This window comes from Palaemon carinicauda, chromosome 17, assembly GCF_036898095.1.
Source record: "Palaemon carinicauda isolate YSFRI2023 chromosome 17, ASM3689809v2, whole genome shotgun sequence".
Lineage (NCBI taxonomy): Eukaryota > Metazoa > Arthropoda > Malacostraca > Decapoda > Palaemonidae > Palaemon > Palaemon carinicauda.
Genome location: NC_090741.1, coordinates 35,231,686 through 35,251,066, shown reverse-complemented (window position 1 = coordinate 35,251,066; position 19,381 = coordinate 35,231,686). Strand labels below are relative to the sequence as shown.

Sequence of the window (19,381 nt, the reverse complement as noted above, 5' to 3'; positions counted from 1 at the left end):
TTTTTCTTATAGAAAAAATTACGCTCTCTTCGAAAATGACACTCGTTCCCGTCGCAATTGAATAGTTTCAGAAATATATATACATTTATATCCTCCAATAATGGGGGACCCCCAGTGGGAACTCAGGGTTTTAGGTGGGGAAAACATACTGGGGAATCGATATATATACGTAAAACAAGCCTTTTCTTTATTCATTACCTTCTTGAAATTATAATAACCGGAGGAAAATACAAAACAGTATATCTGAATAAACTTTGGAGGCGCCGTTACAAAGATTGTGTCATGAAAAAATACAGTAAGCTGCCAACGTCCGATGTAGATCAAATGTTATTTTGTGACCTGTCATTCTACTAGGCTAGGTTAGGTGGGTTTGTTAGGTTCTGTGCCCTTTTTGTACTTTTTATATATTGGGTAAAACTTATATGGAGAAATCATTTAAAATACGTATGGAAATATCTATCATTGCTACCGTTAGTAATGTCAGCGTGCCGTTGGTAACTGTGTACCATACGTCAACGTTGGTAACACTGTGTATTATTGGTAACGTTGCTAATGTTGTCGTTCGCAGTACATTCATAAGAGAAGTGACACCGTGCAACCTAAAGTTAGCCGAATTGGTTGATCTGTTTGTTTCCGATTGAAATGAACATCAAATTCGGTTAAATCACGTTATTTACTATAGGAAAACATATATTTTCTGTTCGAAATCTCACCCTGTAATACAATAAAAAATTACCCACGGCCCGTTAGTTAGGTTGGGTAGGGAAGTTTAGGTTAGATGGAGTACTATGCATGTGTTCCTGTCCGTCGTTATACAAAGGGTCCATTGTTCATTCCCTCTCCTCCCAGTGAGTAAGATTACAGTACCATACCCTAGTTTAGGATAGGTTAAAAAACATTATCTGTGAAGCTTACTAGCTCCAACGGAATGGCAAAGTTTTACCTGCTAGACTAGCATAAGGGTTCCTAAACATTGACTTGCTATATATAGACAAGTCTAGCGATACTTAGACAATTGAAAATTTTCAACGAGAGTAAATGTGATGGTGAGTTGACAGCCAAAATCCAAGGGGCCAAGTCAATTTTATTTTACTGTACATTAACTCCATTTTTCCCCAAATAATGTTTTCAGCATATTTCATCACATCATTACTAGTACATTCGTAAAAACCAATAACCATGAATCGTTGGGAAATAATAACTGAGGTAATCAAATTCAGAGTCTTTTTAATTGATAATCAATACCAAGTAATCAAATTCAGAGTCTTTTTAATTGATAATCAATACCAAAATACTAGCCCATGGAGCTAATATGTGTAGTGAAACACATTCCAATTGTCAGAACATAGGAGCAGTGAGATAATGTTTAATCACGAGTGAAGCGAGCATACGGCATAGCTAAAACCAACAAATCATTAGCTTGATTAAGTAAGGAGTTATTGTAATAAAATGAACCATGCTATGAATGACTACATAGAAAATGGGATGGCAAATCACGTTTTCTGTGTCTGGAAGTCCTGGCATACTAAAGCTCCACTGTTCTGACCATGTTTCATTACTCTTACTAAGAATTGATTATGGTGACAGGTTTTTATGATGATGACTGGCAGAAATGGTAAAGTTTAAAAAGTTGATTTAAATATTATAAAATATGAATGGTACACGGTTTATTTTAAGGCTTTTCGAACGTAATTGATGGTGATATCTAGCGGAAAACCATAGGTTTTCAGTTATGGTAGTCAACTCACCATAACTCAAAAACTATGGATATCTGCCTGAAATCATTATCAAAAACGTTCAAAACACCTATAATTACTTCGTATTCCCGTTTTTCAAAGCCGTAAAAGATGTTCTAATATAAAGATTTACTCCAAAGTTGACTTGTATTAATTGTCCATCCATCTACCATGGCACTTCTCCCAATTTAAGAGGGGTAGCCACCATCAAAAGAAACAAAAGGGGGGATTTTTTCTCTTTGTTTCCCTTGCCTGATGAGGGACTCAGTCAAGTTTGGTTGGTACTGGTAGGATGCCACAGCACACCTTCCTCCCATTTTCCACAGCAAGTGAAGCTTCGTATGCTGGCTTCCCTACTGCTTCTACTTCATCAATTGCCATAATGTGACCTGAGGTAGCATGAGGGTCTATTGGAACTGCATCACAATCGCTAGCCATTAGTATCTATTCCTAGCATGCTCTTTTGCCTCTCATCTATCCTCCTGTTATCTAGGACTTTCTTCACTCCATCCATCCGCTCAAACTTTGGCCTTTCTCTTACACATCTCCCATCAACTCTTGCATATATTTTGACCCTTTTCCCTCCTATCTACATGGCCAAAGTGCCTTAACTCATTCACATCCGCTGTAGCTACTAATTCATTCCTCACACCCATTCTCACTCTTACTACTGTACTTCATTCCTAACCCCATCCAACTGAGATACACTGACAATACTCAGACACTTTATCTTGAACCCATGCAATTTGTCTCTCAGTCACTTTCATTCCCCACTATTCCAATCCATACACCACACTTGGTATAATCACATTCTCATACAGAACTCTTTACATTCATTCCTAACCCTCTATTCGTCACCATTCTCTTCACTGCCTCCAACATTTTACATCTGTTTCCTCTTCACTATTTGCAGCAACAACAGAACCCAAGTACTGATCTACTTCAAGTAACTCTCCATTCAAAATGACATTCAACCTAGCACCAGCCTCCTTTCTCATGCATCTCATAAACCTTATGCTTACCCACATTAATTCCCAACTTCCTTCTGTCACACCCTTCTAAATCCTGTCACTAATTGACTGGGCTTCTCCTCCAAGTCTGCAACCAATACACTATGATCTACAAACAGCAATTGATTCACCTCCCACTCATGGTCACTCTTAGTTATTAGTTTCAATCCTCGACCAAGCACTCAAGCATTCACCTTTCTTACAGCTCCATCAACAAACAAATTAAACAACATAGCAGCATTACACATCCCTGACTCAGCCCCACTCTCACAGGAGACCACTCACTCACTTTATTCCCTATCCTAACACATGCGTACATATAAACTCCTCTCTGCTTGCAACAACCTTCCACCAGTATATAATCTCATCACATTCAGCCAACAGAGATAGTGAGGTCATTACTCTTTTGGGTCACAGATTCTTCTTCTTCTTCTTCTTCTTCTTCTTCTTCTTCTTCTTCTTCTAAGCTACAATCCTAGTTGGAAAGGATGCTATAAGCCCAGGGGTTCCAACAGGGAAAGGAAACAAGGAAAAATAGAATTTTTCAATATTAATCTTACCCGATAATCATGTAGCTGTCAACTCTGTTGCCGACAGAAATCTACGGTCGGGATACGCCAGCGATCGCTATACAGGTGGGGGTGAACACCACAGCGCCATCTGTGGTCAGGTACTCCAGTACTTCTTGTCAACACCACCTCAATTTTTCCTCTGTCGTGCCTCCGGCTAGACCTACATGGATACGCTGTTGATTCTGGAGTTATTGCTCACGATTTGGTGATGTATTTGCTCTAGAGTTTAGCCTTCGCTATTCAGGAAGCTATATCATTAGCTTAGCAAGTTTTTGGAATTAATTTGATTTAATTTTTGATTTAATTTTGGTACGAAGAGAGTATGAACTCTCTTTCACTTTTAAATGGCCGACCCTTCCCTTAGACGGAAGTGTTGGTGTCGAAGAGAGTATAGACTCTCTTAATTTTGCTTAACAAAGTTATAGATTTATTTTATATCTCTCCGCCTTTTATAGGCCTCTTTGATTAACTTCCTTTTATTATAAACTTATTAAAATTAATTTTTATATTTGTTTATATTCGACCTTTCCTAATAGTAGGCGGTCTTTTCTTGGAACCGAAGTTAATTAACATTGAGCCCGTCATTTCGTTTTTACCTGTTAACATATTATGCTATTTTAATGTTTTTGAAAGAATTTCTTTGATAGTCTGGTACTGTTTTCAAAGTTGAACTAACGTTTTGTTTTGTCTCTGCAGTTGTTGACGTTCAGAACGTTCAACTTGCGCTCTATCGTTACGATAGAGAGAGAGTCTATCACGGTGTCACGTTGCAGTAAGAGTAAACCGATTCTAGCGTTTTGTTCATTCTTTCTTAGCTTAAATGGTTTTAATTCTAATAAAGGAACTTTTTATTTGGGAAATCTTTCAGTTTTTTTCCTTTAACAATAATATGTTTTAACGATATATATAATTGGGCTCTTCTCTCAGGTGCTAAGTCAAGAGAGAGAGAGAGAGAGATAGAGACGGAGGGAGAGAGAGGAGGATAAACGTTTCGTTCAAGCGGGTAACGTTGTTATCGTTTTTGCTCTTCTCCCTAGTCTCTTTAGGGGAAGAAGGTAAACGTTTCTAGAGTTTTATTCTTGTTCTCAGGCTTTATGCGGTGAGAGATTTTAAACGTAGTTTATTTGATCTAGTGTTTAGTCTCTTTTCCAGCCACTGAATTATTTATCTTTCATTATGTTTTTCTGTTACATTGTAATACTGTTTTCGCAATTACTAACTTTTAATGAAGGATAGAATTGCGTGTTTCAGGTACAAACCACTTAAAGTTTCGAGTTCAGTGAAATAAGTGCAAACAGAAAATCAAAAGTGATAAAGTGATAAGCGCAAAGTGTTACAGTGTTGCGTTCGAGGGTTCGTCTGTTCGTGCCAGTTGTTCGCCTAGTCTGGGACCTCTTACAAGCTCCCAAGCCCAGGGGAGAAGTAATGTCGAAGGACTTATGGGTTCAGCAGGCCTTGATCGACGAACAGACGTTTCCCTCCGTGGTTTCGGGTGTTACCAACTCACGTAGCCGACGTGATCACCCCACCCACACAAAGACGAGAGAGCCCTTTTATTCCTCGTCTGCGGAAGAGGTTTCTCGCAGAAACCATGGACCAAATCTTGCAGCTTTTAAGTGCAAGTCGGTCCCTTCCGCGCAAGTCCAACTCCTAGGTGGAGCCATTAGCACTGGGTCAGTTCGGACTTGCTGCAGTACGACAACTGCACACCTCCCAGAGAGGCAAGGTGGTATCGCAACAGACAGTAACTCCGTCTGTTGCCGCACCAGCTGTTTTAGACCCTCAGTTTCAACGGACAGTAGCTCCGTTTGTTGTTGTCTTTCTTAAACTCTAGTGGTCTATGCTGCTGACAATGCAGTCTCAGCTTGCGGTGTTGATGCAGGAGTTTCAGGCAGAGAAGGTTAGCACACCTCCTCCTGCGAGCGCTCATGAGGCAGCCGCCTCAACTCCACCTCTGCGCAGTCCACCCTGCCAGACGTATGATGTTGAGGTTCCTCAACCTACCTCCACGCGTGAGCTGCCGCATTGGGAGTTGCCAGATACCAGCGCTGTGCAGCAACCTCCACTTTCCTTGAGGCAGGAGCCTCTTGCTATGCGGCAACCTCCTCAACACTTGAGGCAGGAGCCTTATGCTTTGCAGCAACCTCCTCTACCCTTGAGGCAGGAGCTTCATGTGTTGCGACAACCTCCTCCATCCTCGAGGCAGCAACCTCTTGCGTTGCGGCAACCTCCACCATCCTTGAGGCAGCAACCTCAACTCTTGCGGCAGCCACCTCCACTCTTGAGGCAAGAACCTCAACTCTTGAGGCAAGAGCCTCAACTCTTGAGGAACCTCATGCTATGAGGCAGCCGCCTCAACGCATGCAGCAACCGCATTCTTCACAGCATGAGCCTCTCTCTGCGCAACCCTTGAGGCAGACGCAACTCTTGAGGCAGGAACCTCACAGGAGCCTCATGCTATGCGGCATCCTCCTCAAACCATGAGGCAGGAGCCTCATGCTATGCGGCATCCTCCTCAACCCATGAGGCAGGAGCCTCATGCTATGCGACATCCTCCTCTACCCATGAGGCAGCCTTATGCTATGCGGCATCCTCCTCAACCCATGAGGCAGGAGCCTCATGCTATGCGGCATCCTCCTCAACCCATGAGGCAGGAGTCTCATGCTATGAGGAGCCTCATGCTATGCGGCATCCTCCTCAAACCATGAGGCAGGAGCCTCATGCTATGCGGCAACCGCCTCAACCCATGAGGCAGGAGCCTCATACTATGCGGCATCCTCCTCAACGCATGCGGCATAAGCCTCATCCCTTGCAGCTTGAGCCTCATCCCATGCAGCATGAGTCTCATACCATGCAGCATGAGCCTCATCCCATGCAGCATGAGCCTCATCCCATGCAGCATAAGCCGCACGCCATTACAGCATGCTCTACATACAGCATGCTCTGCATACAGCATGCTCTGCATACCTTACCGCATGCTTCTCAGTCACACATCTTTGGTTGTTGCCAACTCACTAGACTGTCAAGCAGTTTCATAACGTTGCCTTCTAGTCTGCTGCTTTTGCACCAGTGAAACCCTCACTGAGAGAACTTAGCTTTTCTCGGATATGGTTCCTGTAGATGAGAAAGTGCTATTCTCCCTCCTTCTGATTTTCCCTTGAGGACTCTGTCATTTGGAGAGGAGCCTTTAGCTGCTTAGCCTCCTATGGACTTTTATTTAAGCATAGCATGCTTCCAGGGAGGGTAATGGTTCCACTTCAGTCGCTAACCCCGTCTGTTACCACACCTGCTCCCATAGACCTTGAGCTGTGTTGCAAGACATGCAGTCCAAGCTTAGTCCTTGTTAGAGGATTTTTTGTTTACGGAGTCAGTGTGTCACTGGGAAGACGTTCAACAACCAGCAGAAGTGACTTGTTGTGACGCAGTGCGGCATCCTCAGCAACCCGATAAGGAGTTGTCTGTACGACCCAGACAGTCTAGACAGCTTCGGGTTGTCACTGTACTTCCTCGCTTCCCCATGGTTGACAGTTCACAGACTGTGCAGCAGTACCATGATCTTGTGTCCGGCTCCGTCAGACGACTAGCTTTTAAGAGCTCCCACAAGTCGTCGCTGTCTGGAGATTCTCAGATGGACTATGGATCTGACCAAGGAACTGGGCCTCCTGGTCAATTTTGAGGAGTCCCAGCTCGTCCCATCCCAGACCATTGTCTACCTGGGTATGGATCTTCAGAGTCGAGCTTTTCGGGCTTTTCCGTCGGCCCCAAAGATATACTAAGCCCTAGATTGCATCCAGAGCATGCTGAGAAGGAACCGATGCTCAGTCAGGTAGTGGATGTGTCTAACAGGGACACTTTCATCGCTGGCCCTGTTCATCGAGTTAGGGAGACCCCACCTCCCCCCCTTCAGTATCATCTAGCGGCTCACTGGATAAAGGACATGACGCTAGAGACGATCTCAGTTCCTGTTTCCGAAGAGAGGAGGTCTACTCTCACGTGGTGAAAGAACAGCTTTCTTCTCAAGGAAGTCTACCTTTGGCTGTTCAGAAACCCGACCGCCGTCTCTTCTCTGACGCATCAGACACGGGCTGGGGTGCGACTTTGGACGGACAGGAATGCTCGGGAACATGGAATCAGGAGCTAAGGACACTTCACATCTATTGCAAGGAGCTGTTGGCGGTTCATCTGGCCTTGATAAACTTCAAGTCCCTCCAGCTTAACAAGGTGGTGGAGGTGGACTCTGACAACACCACAGCCTTGGCTTACATCTCCAAGCAGGGAGGGACTCATTCGTGGAAGTTGTTCTAGATCGCAAGGGACCTCCTCATCTGGTTAAAAGATCGAAAGCTCACGCTGGTAACGAGGTTCATTCAGGGCGATATGAATGTCATGGCAGATCGCCTTAGCCGGAAGGGTCAGGTCATCCCCACAGAGTGGACCCTTCACAAGAATGTTTGCAGCAGACTTTGGGCCCTGTGGGGTCAGCCAACCATAGATCTGTTCGCTACCTCGATAACCTAGAGGCTCCCGTTGTATTGTTCTCCGATTCCAGACCCAGCAGCAGTTCACGTGGATGCTTTTCTGCTGGATTGGTCCCATCTCGACCTGTATGCATTCCCGCCGTTCAAGATTGTCAACAGGGTACTTCAGAAGTTCGCCTCTCGCAAAGGGACACGGCTGACGTTGGTTGGCTCCGCTCTGGCCCGCGAGAGAATGGTTCATAGAGGTACTGCAATGGCTGGTCGACATTCCCAGGACTCTTCCTCTAGGAGTGGACCTTCTACGTCTACCTCACGTAAAGAAGGTACATCCAAACCTCCACGCTCTTCGTCTGACTGCCTTCAGACTTTCGAAAGACTCTCAAGAGCTAGGGGCTTTTCGAAGGAGGCAGCCAGAGCGATTGCCAGAGCAAGGAGGACATCCACTCTCAGAGTCTATCAGTCTAAAGGGGAAGTCTTCCGAAGCTGGTACAAGGCCAATGCAGTTTCCTCATCCAGTACCACTGTAACCCAGATTGCTGACTTCCTGTTACATCTAAGGAACGTAAGATCCCTTTCAGCTCCTACGATTAAGGGTTACAGAAGTATGTTGGCAGCGGTTTTCCGCCACAGAGGCTTGGATCTTTCCACCAACAAAGATCTACAGGACCTCCTTAGGTCTTTTAAGACCTCAAAGGAACGTCGGTTGTCCACTCCAGGCTGGAATCTAGACGTGGTCCTAAGGTTCCTTATGTCATCAAGATTTGAACCTCTCCAATCAGCCTCTTTTAAGGACCTCACATTAAAAACTCTTTTCCTCGTGTGCTTGACAACAGCTAAAAGAGTAAGTGAGATCCACGCCCTCAGCAGGAACATAGTTTTCACATCTGAAACGGCTACATGTTCCTTGCAGCTCGGTTTTTTGCTAAAACGAGCTTCCTTCACGTCCTTGGCCTAAGTCGTTCGAGATCCCAAGCCTGTCCAACTTGGTGGGGGACGAACTGGAGAGAGTACTTTGCCCAGTTAGAGCTCTTAGGTACTATCTAAAAAGGTCATAACCTTTACGAGGACAATCAGAAGCCTTATGGTGTGCTATCAAGAAGCCTTCTCTTCCAAGGTCTAAGAACTCAGTTTCTTACCTATTCAGGCTCCTGATTAGGGAAGCACATTCTCATCTGAAGGAAGAAGACCTTGCTTTGCTGAAGGTAAGGACACATGAAGTGAGAGCTGTGGCTACTTCAGTGGCCCTCAAACAGAACCGTTCTCTGCAGAGTGTTATGGATGCAACCTATTGGAGAAGCAAGTCAGTGTTCGCATCATTCTATCTCAAAGATGTCCAGTCTCTTTACGAGAACTGCTACACCCTGGGACCATTCGTAGCAACGAATGCAGTAGTAGGCGGGGGCTCAGCCACTACATTCCCATAATCCCATAACCTTTTTAACCTTTCTCTTGAATACTTTTTATGGGTTGTACGGTCGGCTAAGAAGCCTTCCACATCCTTGTTGATTTGGCGGGTGGTCAATTCTTTCTTGAGAAGCGCCGAGGTTAAAGGTTGTGATGAGGTCCTTTAGTATGGGTTGCAGCCCTTTATACTTCAGCACCTAAGAGTCGTTCAGCATCCTAAGAGGACCGCTACGCTCAGTAAGAAAGACGTACTTAATAAAGGCAGAGTAATGGTTCAAGTCGTCTTCCTTACCAGGTACTTATTTATTTTATGTTATTTTTGAATAACTAATAAAATAAAATACGGGATACTTAGCTTCTTTGTTAACATGTATGCTGGTCTCCACCCACCACCCTGGGTGTGAATCAGCTACATGATTATCGGGTAAGATTAATATTGAAAAATGTTATTTTCATTAGTAAAATAAATTTTTGAATATACTTACCCGATAATCATGATTTAATTGACCCACCCTTCCTCCCCATAGAGAACCAGTGGACCGAGGAAAATATTGAGGTGGTGTTGACAAGAAGTACTGGAGTACCTGACCACAGATGGCGCTGTGGTGTTCACCCCCACCTGTATAGCGATCGCTGGCGTATCCCGACCGTAGATTTCTGTCGGCAACAGATACATGATTATCGGGTAAGTATATTCAAAAATTTATTTTACTAATGAAAATAACATATTTTAAGAACAGTAATATTAAAATAAATATTTTCTATATAAACTATAAAAACTTTAATCAAACAAGAGGAAGAAAGATAAGATAGAATAATGTGCCCGAGTGTACCCTCAAGCAAGAGGACTCTAACCCAAGACAGTGGAAGACCATTGTACAGAGGCTATGGCACCACCCAAGAATAGAGAACAATGGTTTGATATTAGAGTGTCCTTCTAGAAGAGTTGCTTACCATAGCTAAAGAGTTTCTTCTACCATTACCAAAAGGAAAGTGGCCACTGAACAATTACAGTGCAGTAGTTAACCCCTTGGGTGAAAAAGAATTGTTTGGTAATCTCAGTGTTGTCAGGAGGAGAATATGTAAAGAATAGGCCAGACTATTTGGTGTATGAGTAGGCAAAGATAAAATGAACCCAACCAGAGCGAAGGATCCAATGTAGTACTGTCTGGCCAGTCAAAGGATGAGTTTTTGTGGGGCTTTCTTCTTTATCAAATTTTACAGCAAATAATCTTATTGTTCCCATATGTAATACAGTACAAATCTTCGACCTTCAATAGGAGTATGACTTCAGAAAAGCTGGAAACAGCCGTTAAGCTTCTTAACAAGGTAAACACAACTGGCTGCCAGTTGGTGGGGAAGCCCCGGCCACCCAGCATGTAACGCTACCTTGACTTTGACTTTGCCCACCAAAGAGTACAGATGTACTTCTCGGCATCCATGTTGGAAATTTTTAATTGGTCTGGTTCCTCTTTCCAAATTGTGTGCTTTGATTGCCTGATTGATGATATCATATCCTAGGTCAGAATGCAGCTGTGTCTCGGCATACCCGGTAAGGGCTATAGCTGGTACACGAGTAAGCCTGAAGTCAACCCCCATCAAGTATGTAGCTGCTGCAGGGGGCATAACTGTTTGCAGGAATCCCCTTGTTCTGAGTGAAGGGAGTGGTCTTTGGTGGTGTGGTCTGAGTTTGCTAAGAAGAGGTAGAAGAAGTCTAAGATGGATTCTTTGGACTCAATTTTGGGTATGCCTAAGCTGATGCCCAAAAAACTCCAACTCTTTTGGGTTCAAAGGCTGCTGCACACTAATCTCCTTCTCCCTTTGAGGCGGTGTTCATCGGAGGAAGTAAGTAGAAGGAGACCACTGCTTTTCCCTCAGGGTGTTCTTTGAGCGAGACAGGAGTATTATATTGCTTTCCTCTAGTGAAGGTAATATCCAAGTTTTCCTACTGTCCCATCCATTGTCGACCTTTGCAAGGTGTGCTGGTACAGTATTGATAGTGCTCCTTAGGTGGATAAGTTCCTGGAGCTGCTAGCAACCACTATATTACTGAAGTCTTCCTGCCTTGTTGCTGGTCCCATCCTGCCTGCGGAGGAGAGCGGTCAGGGGATGCCCGTGGATAAATACATTGTTGTTGTTGTTGTTAGAGATGAGCCGTTGTTGGTAGCTGAATAATTATTATTACTTGCTAAGCTACAACCCTATTTGGAAAAGCAGAATGATATAAGCCTGAGGGCTCCAACAGGGAAAATAGCCCAGTGAGGAAAGGAAATAAGGAAGCTACAAGAAAAGTAATTAACAATTAAAATAAAATATTTTGAGATCAGTAACAACATTGAAATAAATATTTCATATATAAACTATAAAAACTTAAAAAAAAAAACAAGAGGAAGAGAAATAAGATAGAATATTGTGCCTGAGTGTACCATCAAGCAAGAGAACTCTACCCCAATACAGTGAAAGACCATGGTACAGAGGCTATGACACTATCCAAGACCAGAGAGCAATGGTTTGATTTTGGAGTGTCCTTCTAGAAGAGTTGCTTACCATTGCTAAAGTCTCTTCTACCCTTACCAAGATGAAGTAGCCAGTGAACAATTGCATTGCAGTAGTCAACCCCTTGAGTGAGGAAGAATTGTTTGGTAATCTCAGTGTTGTCAGGTTTATGCTGCCTAACCTCAACCTTGGTGAAGGAGAAGCATGGTCGCTCCCCATCAACTGCTCCTTCTGTTCCTGGGCCTTTTTCATCCTCTGCTGAGGAGCTGCCTACTGTCAGGAAGAAGAGGAGTTCACTGAAGCATTGGCTCCTATGCCAGGTTTTGTGGGAGGAGTAGCATTGTACCAAAACGTTCCCCCTGGGGAAGCATCAAGGTACAGGGTTCAAGGGTCAAGGGCCTTGCCTCCAGTAGCAAGTCTCGCTAAGGACATGTTATGGTCACTACTGGTTAGTACAACGAGCTACGCTCTAGTCCCTCTTGTGCCCAGGCATGTTCCTGGATGCTTCTATACCTTCATCTCCATGCGCAGGAACACCTAAATGAATGAAGAAAGCTGTCTTGAAGGCCTCTGATGCTGATTGTGCCCTGGAAGAGCAACGAACGCCTTTTTCATGCGTACCCGCAAAGGTTAATCGTCAGGATTGTTTGTCCATTCTGAAGAAGATGGCTTTCTCCCCAGCAGCTGAGAAGGCTTGTAAAGCCTTCTCAGAAGTCACTGGAGATTCCATGATCTGGATGCTCGTGAGCTTCTCCACAATCACTTCCTTAGGCTAGACATTATTATTATTATTATTACTATTATTATTATTATTATTATTATTACTTGCTAAGCTACAGCCCTAGTTGGAAGAGCAGGATGCTATAAGCCCAGGGGCCCCAACAGGGAAAATATCCCAGTGAAGAAAGAAAAAAAAAGAAGATAAAATATTTTAAGAAGAGTAACGAAATAAAAATAGATATCTCCTATATAAACTATAAAAGCATTAACAAAACAAGAGGAAGAGAAATAAGATAGAATAGTGTGCCCGAGTGTACCCTCAAGCAAGAGAACTCTAACCCAAGACAATGGAAGACCATGGTACAGAGGCCATGGCACTAACCAAGACTAGAAAACAATGGTTTGATTTTGGAGTGCCCTCTTAGAAGAGCTGATTACATACATACATATACCAAGGCACTTCCCCCAATTTTGGGGGGTAGCCGACATCAACAAAGAAACAAAAACAAAAAGGGGACCTCTACTCTCTACGTTCCTCCCAGCCTAACAAGGGACTCAACCGAGTTCAGCTGGTACTGCTAGGGTGTCACAGCCCACCCTCCCACATTATCCACCACAGATGAAGCTTCATAATACTGAATCCCCCACTGCTGCTACCTCCGCGGTCATCTAAGGCATCGGAGGCAGCAGCAGGGCCTACCGGAACTGAGTCACAATCGCTCGCCATTCATTCCTATTTCTAGCACACTCTCTTGCCTCGCTCACATCTATCCTCCTATCACCCAGAGCTTCCTTCACTCCATCCATCCACCCAAACCTTGGCCTTCCTCTCGTACTTCTCCCATCAACTCTTGCATTCATCACCTTCTTTAGCAGACAGCCATTTTCCATTCTCTCAACATGGCCAAACCACCTCAACACATTCATATCCACTCTAGCTGCTAACTCATTTCTTACACCCGTTCTCACCCTCACCACTTCGTTCCTAACCCTATCTACTCGAGATACACCAGCCATATTCCTTAGACACTTCATCCCAAACACATTCAATTTCTGTCTCTCCATCACTTTCATTCCCCACAACTCCGATCCATACATCACAGTTGGTACAATCACTTTCTCATATAGAACTCTCTTTACATTCATGCCCAACCCTCTATATTTTTACTACTCCCTTAACTGCCCCCAACACTTTGCAACCTTCATTCACTCTCTGACGTACATCTGCTTCCACTCCACCATTTGCTGCAACAACAGACCCCAAGTACTTAAACTGATCCACCTCCTCAAGTAACTCTCCATTCAACATGACATTCAACCTTGCACCACCTTCCCTTCTCGTACATCTCATAACCTTACTCTTACCCACATTAACTCTCAACTTCCTTCTCTCACACACTCTTCCAAATTCTGTCACTAATCGTCCAAGCTTCTCATCTACCCTTATCAAGAGGAAAGTGGCCACTGAATAATTATAGTGCAGTAACCCCTTGGGTGAAGAATTGTTTGGTAATGTGTGTTGCCAGGTTTATGAGGAAAGAGGAGAATATGTAAAGAATAGGCCAGACTATTCAGTGTGTGTAGGCAAAAGGAAAATGAGCTGTAACCAGAGAGAAGGATCCAATGCAGTACTGTCCTGCTCGTCAAAAGACCCCATAACTCTCTACCGGTAATATCTCAATGGGTGGCTGGTGGCCTGGCTTACCTACCACCTGAAAATGGGAAAAGATCAGATCGTGAGTCACCATGCGCCCAAATACCTGGTTTGTTGCTAGGGACACTTGATGCACGTGCAACCGTATTGTCATGAGAACATTTCTCTGAGCACTCCCTTTTGGTACCTACAGCAGAGAAGCCTTTCTTCCTGGTAAAGGCATGAGCATGATTACCAGCCCAGTTTAATGGGCACTAAGGAGCAAATGGTTGCAGACTTTAAACCCCCCATCGGCTATTGTGAAGATCTCTCGAGATGTGAGAACCGATCTCTTATGGTGGCTATAGGAGGATAATCTGTTAGTGGGATCCCCTCTACAGGGTTCAACTTCAGACTTTCCAGTCTTTTCAAATGCCTCTTGCCAGGGATAGGTAGCCCATCTAAGAAAGGAACAAATTTCAGGACTATGATCACAGGAAGACAAGTTGTTCCGCATAAATAATCTGGAACTCAAAGCAGCGTATCTGGTGTTACTCCACTTTACAGAGACGATCAAAGGTCACTCAGTAGTGTTGATGAGCGACAACACAACCATAGGGGCTCGGTATCCCACCTCTTCTGTCAGTAGCGATGCAACACTGGGCACATGTAAATGCTGTTCATATCTCAGCTGAATTCATCCTGGGGAAAAAGAATGTGATGGTAGACAATCTGAGCTGACTAGGCACGATAGTTGTTTCAGAATGATCTTTGAATTCTATGGTGGCGAAGAGTCTCCTGACTTTGTGGGGTTCCCCGACCATAGACATGTTCGCCACACATCTGAACAGCAAACTACCCGTGTATTGTTCTCCAGTTCAGGACGTAGCAGCTTTAATGGAAAATGCTTTCCAAAGTTAGCACTTGACAAACCTCTTCTCAGAGGATCAGACAGAGACCTTACATTGAAAACAGTTTGTTCCGTAACCGAAATACAAACCACGCTATTTACATTGGGTTTACCTTTTAGCGTAGCTGAAATGACGAGCCAATAGTTTTTAACAAGGGTCATTTACCCCCGCGCTAGTTAGCGGGGGTAGGGGAAGGGATAGCTTGCTACCCCTCCCCCCCCCACACACCGGTGATTTGCTTCACTTCACTTTTGGCTCCGGCGATGAACAGACATGTCTGTCCATCGTCCTCGTTGACAGCCTTTAATCATTTTCTGCTTTTTCTTTCAGTTTGTGTGTGTGTTTTAGAAGTTGACCTCCTTTATTATTACTATGCGTACGTGCCCTGGAATTGCTGGCCGCCCTTGTGGTACTTTTATGTCGGCCGTGGACACTGATCCTCACACCCTTTGCCCGCAGTGTCGAGGCCGACGCTGTGATCAGGAAAATAAGTGTAGTGAGTCCAGGGAGTGGTCTGTCTCCCAGTGGGAGAGGTTTGGCCGCCGGCGTAAGAAGAAGTCCAAGAGAGACCGTTCTCCTTCCGGGGTTGCCTTGGAGGAGGAAGGTTCTCGGGACTCTTCTTTCGCCGCCCAAACCTCCTCCGAAGCTCCCCCTCGTTCGGCTCCTAAGGAGAGTCGGCCGAGTGGGAGCGCAGGCCCTAGTTCTGTTTCCCGACCTTGGATTGGGGGAGAGGGCATCGCCTCCCATTGCGGGGCGGTTCCTCCTCCTCCCCCGGGGGAGGTTATTGATGAATCTTTGTCTAACGATGATCTCTTTTAGATTTGGGCTTCCCTGGGGCTTAAGGGCCTGCCCTCCAGGGTAGCCCTGATTGACCTTGTCCAGTTGGGGGCTGCCGTTAAGCAGTCGCCGGTGATAGCAGAGGTAGATCCTCTGTCTATCGTCGACGTCGTGGTGGCAGAGGCTTCCGACGGGGCGGGTCAATCCTCTGCAGGTGCAGTTGTGGATGTTGGTGCTGACGGCTCTCCTCCCCCTTCCGTACATCCTTCGAAGGGGGAAGGGAGTCCTACGGGCTCTTCTGCTGTCCAGCTTCCCTCTAAGGGGAGTGCTTTGACTGAGACTCCCCTTCGGAGGACTGATGGTCCTGACGATCTTCCTCGTGGCCGCCTTCGCCGTAAGGCTAGCCGTCTGCTGCGTCGCAAGGGCCTCCCGTCTCCTTATAAGGGTGCTAAGAGGCGCCTTTTTGGATCTTCTCCTTCTTCTTCCGAAGGGGACTCTCCTCGCCGTAAACAGCCTGCAGCTCCAGCTTCCTTAGACCTCTCTGGGGATCAGTCTCCTATGCCTTCCAGACCTTCAACTTCTGGGGCAGATGTTCAGCAACCTGACCTCGTCACCCAACGGGCAACGGTCCCTTCGGGGCAAAGGGATTCTTCCCTTACGCGTGCAGTGTTAGCGCACAGGCGCTCTCCTGCTCGTCAGCGCTCTCCTGTTCGTCAGCGATCTCCTGTTCGCCAGCGCTCTCCTGATGATCGCCACTCTTCTCACCAGCGCTCTCCTGAGGACATCCTTCAACCTGTTGTTCCTGAGGAGCGCCCAGCGCGCTAGCGTTCCCCTGCTCGCCCTTCTGCAGTGTTAGCGCACAGGCGCTCTCCTGCTCGTCAGCGCTCTTCTGACCGTCAGCGCTCTCCTGCTCGTCAGCGCTCTTCTGACCGTCAGCGCTCTCCTGCTCGTCAGCGCTCTTCTGACCGTCAGCGCTCTCTTGCTCGTCAGCGCTCTTCTGAGGACCATCGCCCTTCTGCTCGCCAGCGCTCCCCTGTGGTCTCCGAATATCCTGCAGTTCCTGTTGTGCACCCTGCGCGCCATCAGTCTCCTGAGCGCCCTCGCGACCCTCAGCTTGTTCCTGCACAACATCGCTCGCGTTCTCCAGCGAGTGTTTCTAAAACACACGTTCGCCCACGCGCTTCCTGTTCCTGTTCGTGAACGTTCACCTTTGCGCCCCGCGCCGACTGTTCCCTCACAGGATTCCACTCGTCGCCCTCTTGCTTGCCAGAGATCAGCAATCACCAGCTCGCCAGCGATCACAGACGATTCAACAATCGCCTGCTCGTCAGCGTTCTCCTACGCATCAGCGATCACCTGAACATCGGCGATCTCCAGACCGCCCGCGTGACCTATCGCCTGCACGCAAGCGTTCTCCAACGCGCTGTCGCCCAGAAGATCTGGAAGGACATGGGTCGCCCTCTGTTAGCTCGCCCTCGCGCTGTCGTTCACCTGCGTGGTCTACGCGCTATCGCTCGCCAACGAGACACCATGCGCCAACGCGCCATCGCTCGCCTGCGCGCCAGCGTTCACCAGCGCACCAACGATCGCCTGCTCGCAATCGCGCTCCCACGCGCTACAGGTCTCCTGACCAACGTCGCCAACGATCTTCGGAGCGTTCTCGTTCTCCCACGCGCCAACGCGTTCCCTCGCCGACACGCCAACGCATTCGTTCACTGGCTCGCCCACGCGCTCGTTCGCCTGTACGCCCTCTCGCCCACTTGCCTGCGCGCCCGCGCGACCGCTAGCCTGCGCGACCACTCGCCGGCGCGCCCGCGCGACCGTTCGCCTATGCGCGGCCACCGTTTGCGCCGAATTTCGCAGCCCGTGACAGCAGCAGGAACGCGTGTCACCAGACCGTGCTCAGGATCGCCTCCACCAAAGCGCAGGTCCCTTGTGCAGGAAAGGGAAGACACTTCAGAGAGGTCAGTGCGTCTTTCTTCCCCTTTTCCTTTTCAGGCAGGTCCAGTGGTGTCCACTCCGAAGGATCGCCCGATCCCCTTCCCTCCAGCGAGGATTTTGGACTCTGTGTCCGTGGAGCGACAGACTTGGTTTGGTCCTCTGATGCGGGCGTTAGTGAGGGTTATGAAGCCAGCACTCGCCGATCAGGGGAACAAGCCAACGACTGCCTCACCTCCGCTGAAGAGAAAGAGAGGAGTGGACTTCGTGGTGACTTCCCCCAGGGAGAAGTTGATTCCTAAGAGGACTGTCGGGAAGGCCCCATCCCCTTCGCAGGCGTTTTCTCCTTCTCCCGTGGACGAGGCTTTTCCGTCCTCCTCGGGTGAGTCCAATGAAGTGATAGTCTCCCCCTCGGCACCAAGGGGGGAGCCTTCTCTTCATGGAGGAGAATCCTCTCGCGCGGAAGGGGCTCTCTGAACCTCTTTGTTGGGATCCTGTATCCCTCCCAGGAGGCAACCCAAGGACTCCAAGACCATCCCGAAATCGTCTTCAAGGATTCGCCAGGAACCCGCTGCTCCCCGGGAGAACGTCCACGCTTCGTCCCAGGAAGAGATTCCGGGGACGGGAGACTTAGCTGCCAGCCCGCAAGGAGGAGACCAGCAGGAATCTGAATATGCCTTCTGGCAGGTCCTGAGCCTGATGAGGCAACTCAACGGGTTCATGGATCCCGTGATCGCCCCCCGAGAAGGCAAGGACACGGTCTTGGACCAAGTGTTCGATGTTCAGAAGGCCCCTAAGACCAGTGCGGCTCTGCCCTGGTCTCGGGGATTGAAGAGTGCCAGAGCCCAGATCGCGATTCTTGCCTCCTCCAGTCGTTCCTCTGCCGGGAACAAACTCATCCCACCTCCTCGTCTCCAGCAGAGGAGGTATTTTGAGATCTTGGGTGAGTCTAGTTTCGCTCTTCGTCTCCATCACTCCGTAGAAGAGCTGGCTAAGAGAGTTCCCCTCGAGAAGCTCTCCGCCCGGCAGGTGTCGTTCTCGGCGTCGGAGATCCTGAGCCATGAGAAGGTCGCGAAGTGCGCCATGCAGGCCACTTTGTGGCTGGATATATGGCTGGGAACTCTGGGCATCCTATTGCGCTCCGAGGACTTGTCGAAGGAGACCATTAGGAAGGCCCTGGAGACCTTCTTACTCTCGGGCACCTGCTCCATCGAGTTCCTGGCGCACCAGGTCACCACCCTGTGGGCCAACTCGGTGTTGAAGCGGCGCGATGCGGTGACCGAGAGGTTCCACCCGAAGGTCCCCGCCGTGGATGTCTGTAGGCTCAGACATGCTTCCGTCCTTGGGGAGAATCTGTTGGAGCCACAGGATATGGAGCGAACGGCTGAGAGGTGGAGGAAATCTAGCACGGACTCCCTCCTCCATAGGGCCCTTACAGCTCGGCCCTATAAGCCTCCAGCTCCGCAACAACAGCAGCAGCAGCCTCGTAAGGCATCGAAGGGAGTGGCCGCGGCCGCAAACCCTAGGAGTGGCAGTCCCCCCGCGTGTCCACCTGTGGGGGGATGCCTTCAACGTTGCGTGCACAGGTGGCAGCAACACGGGGCCGATGCTTGGACGGTTTCAGTGATCGGCCAAGGCTATCGCGTCCTGTTCATAACATCTCAACCTCCCCTGACAGCGAATCCAGTGTCGTTGAGCTCCTATGC

At 47.5% G+C, this 19,381-nt stretch overlaps 1 protein-coding gene across 1 annotated transcript in view; it reads left to right on the top strand.

Annotated features, from left to right (window-relative positions):
• The window catches only part of LOC137656665 (complex III assembly factor LYRM7), a 36,314-nt gene that overhangs the window by 475 nt on the left and 16,458 nt on the right, over positions 1–19,381 (top strand). The window lies entirely within an intron of this gene.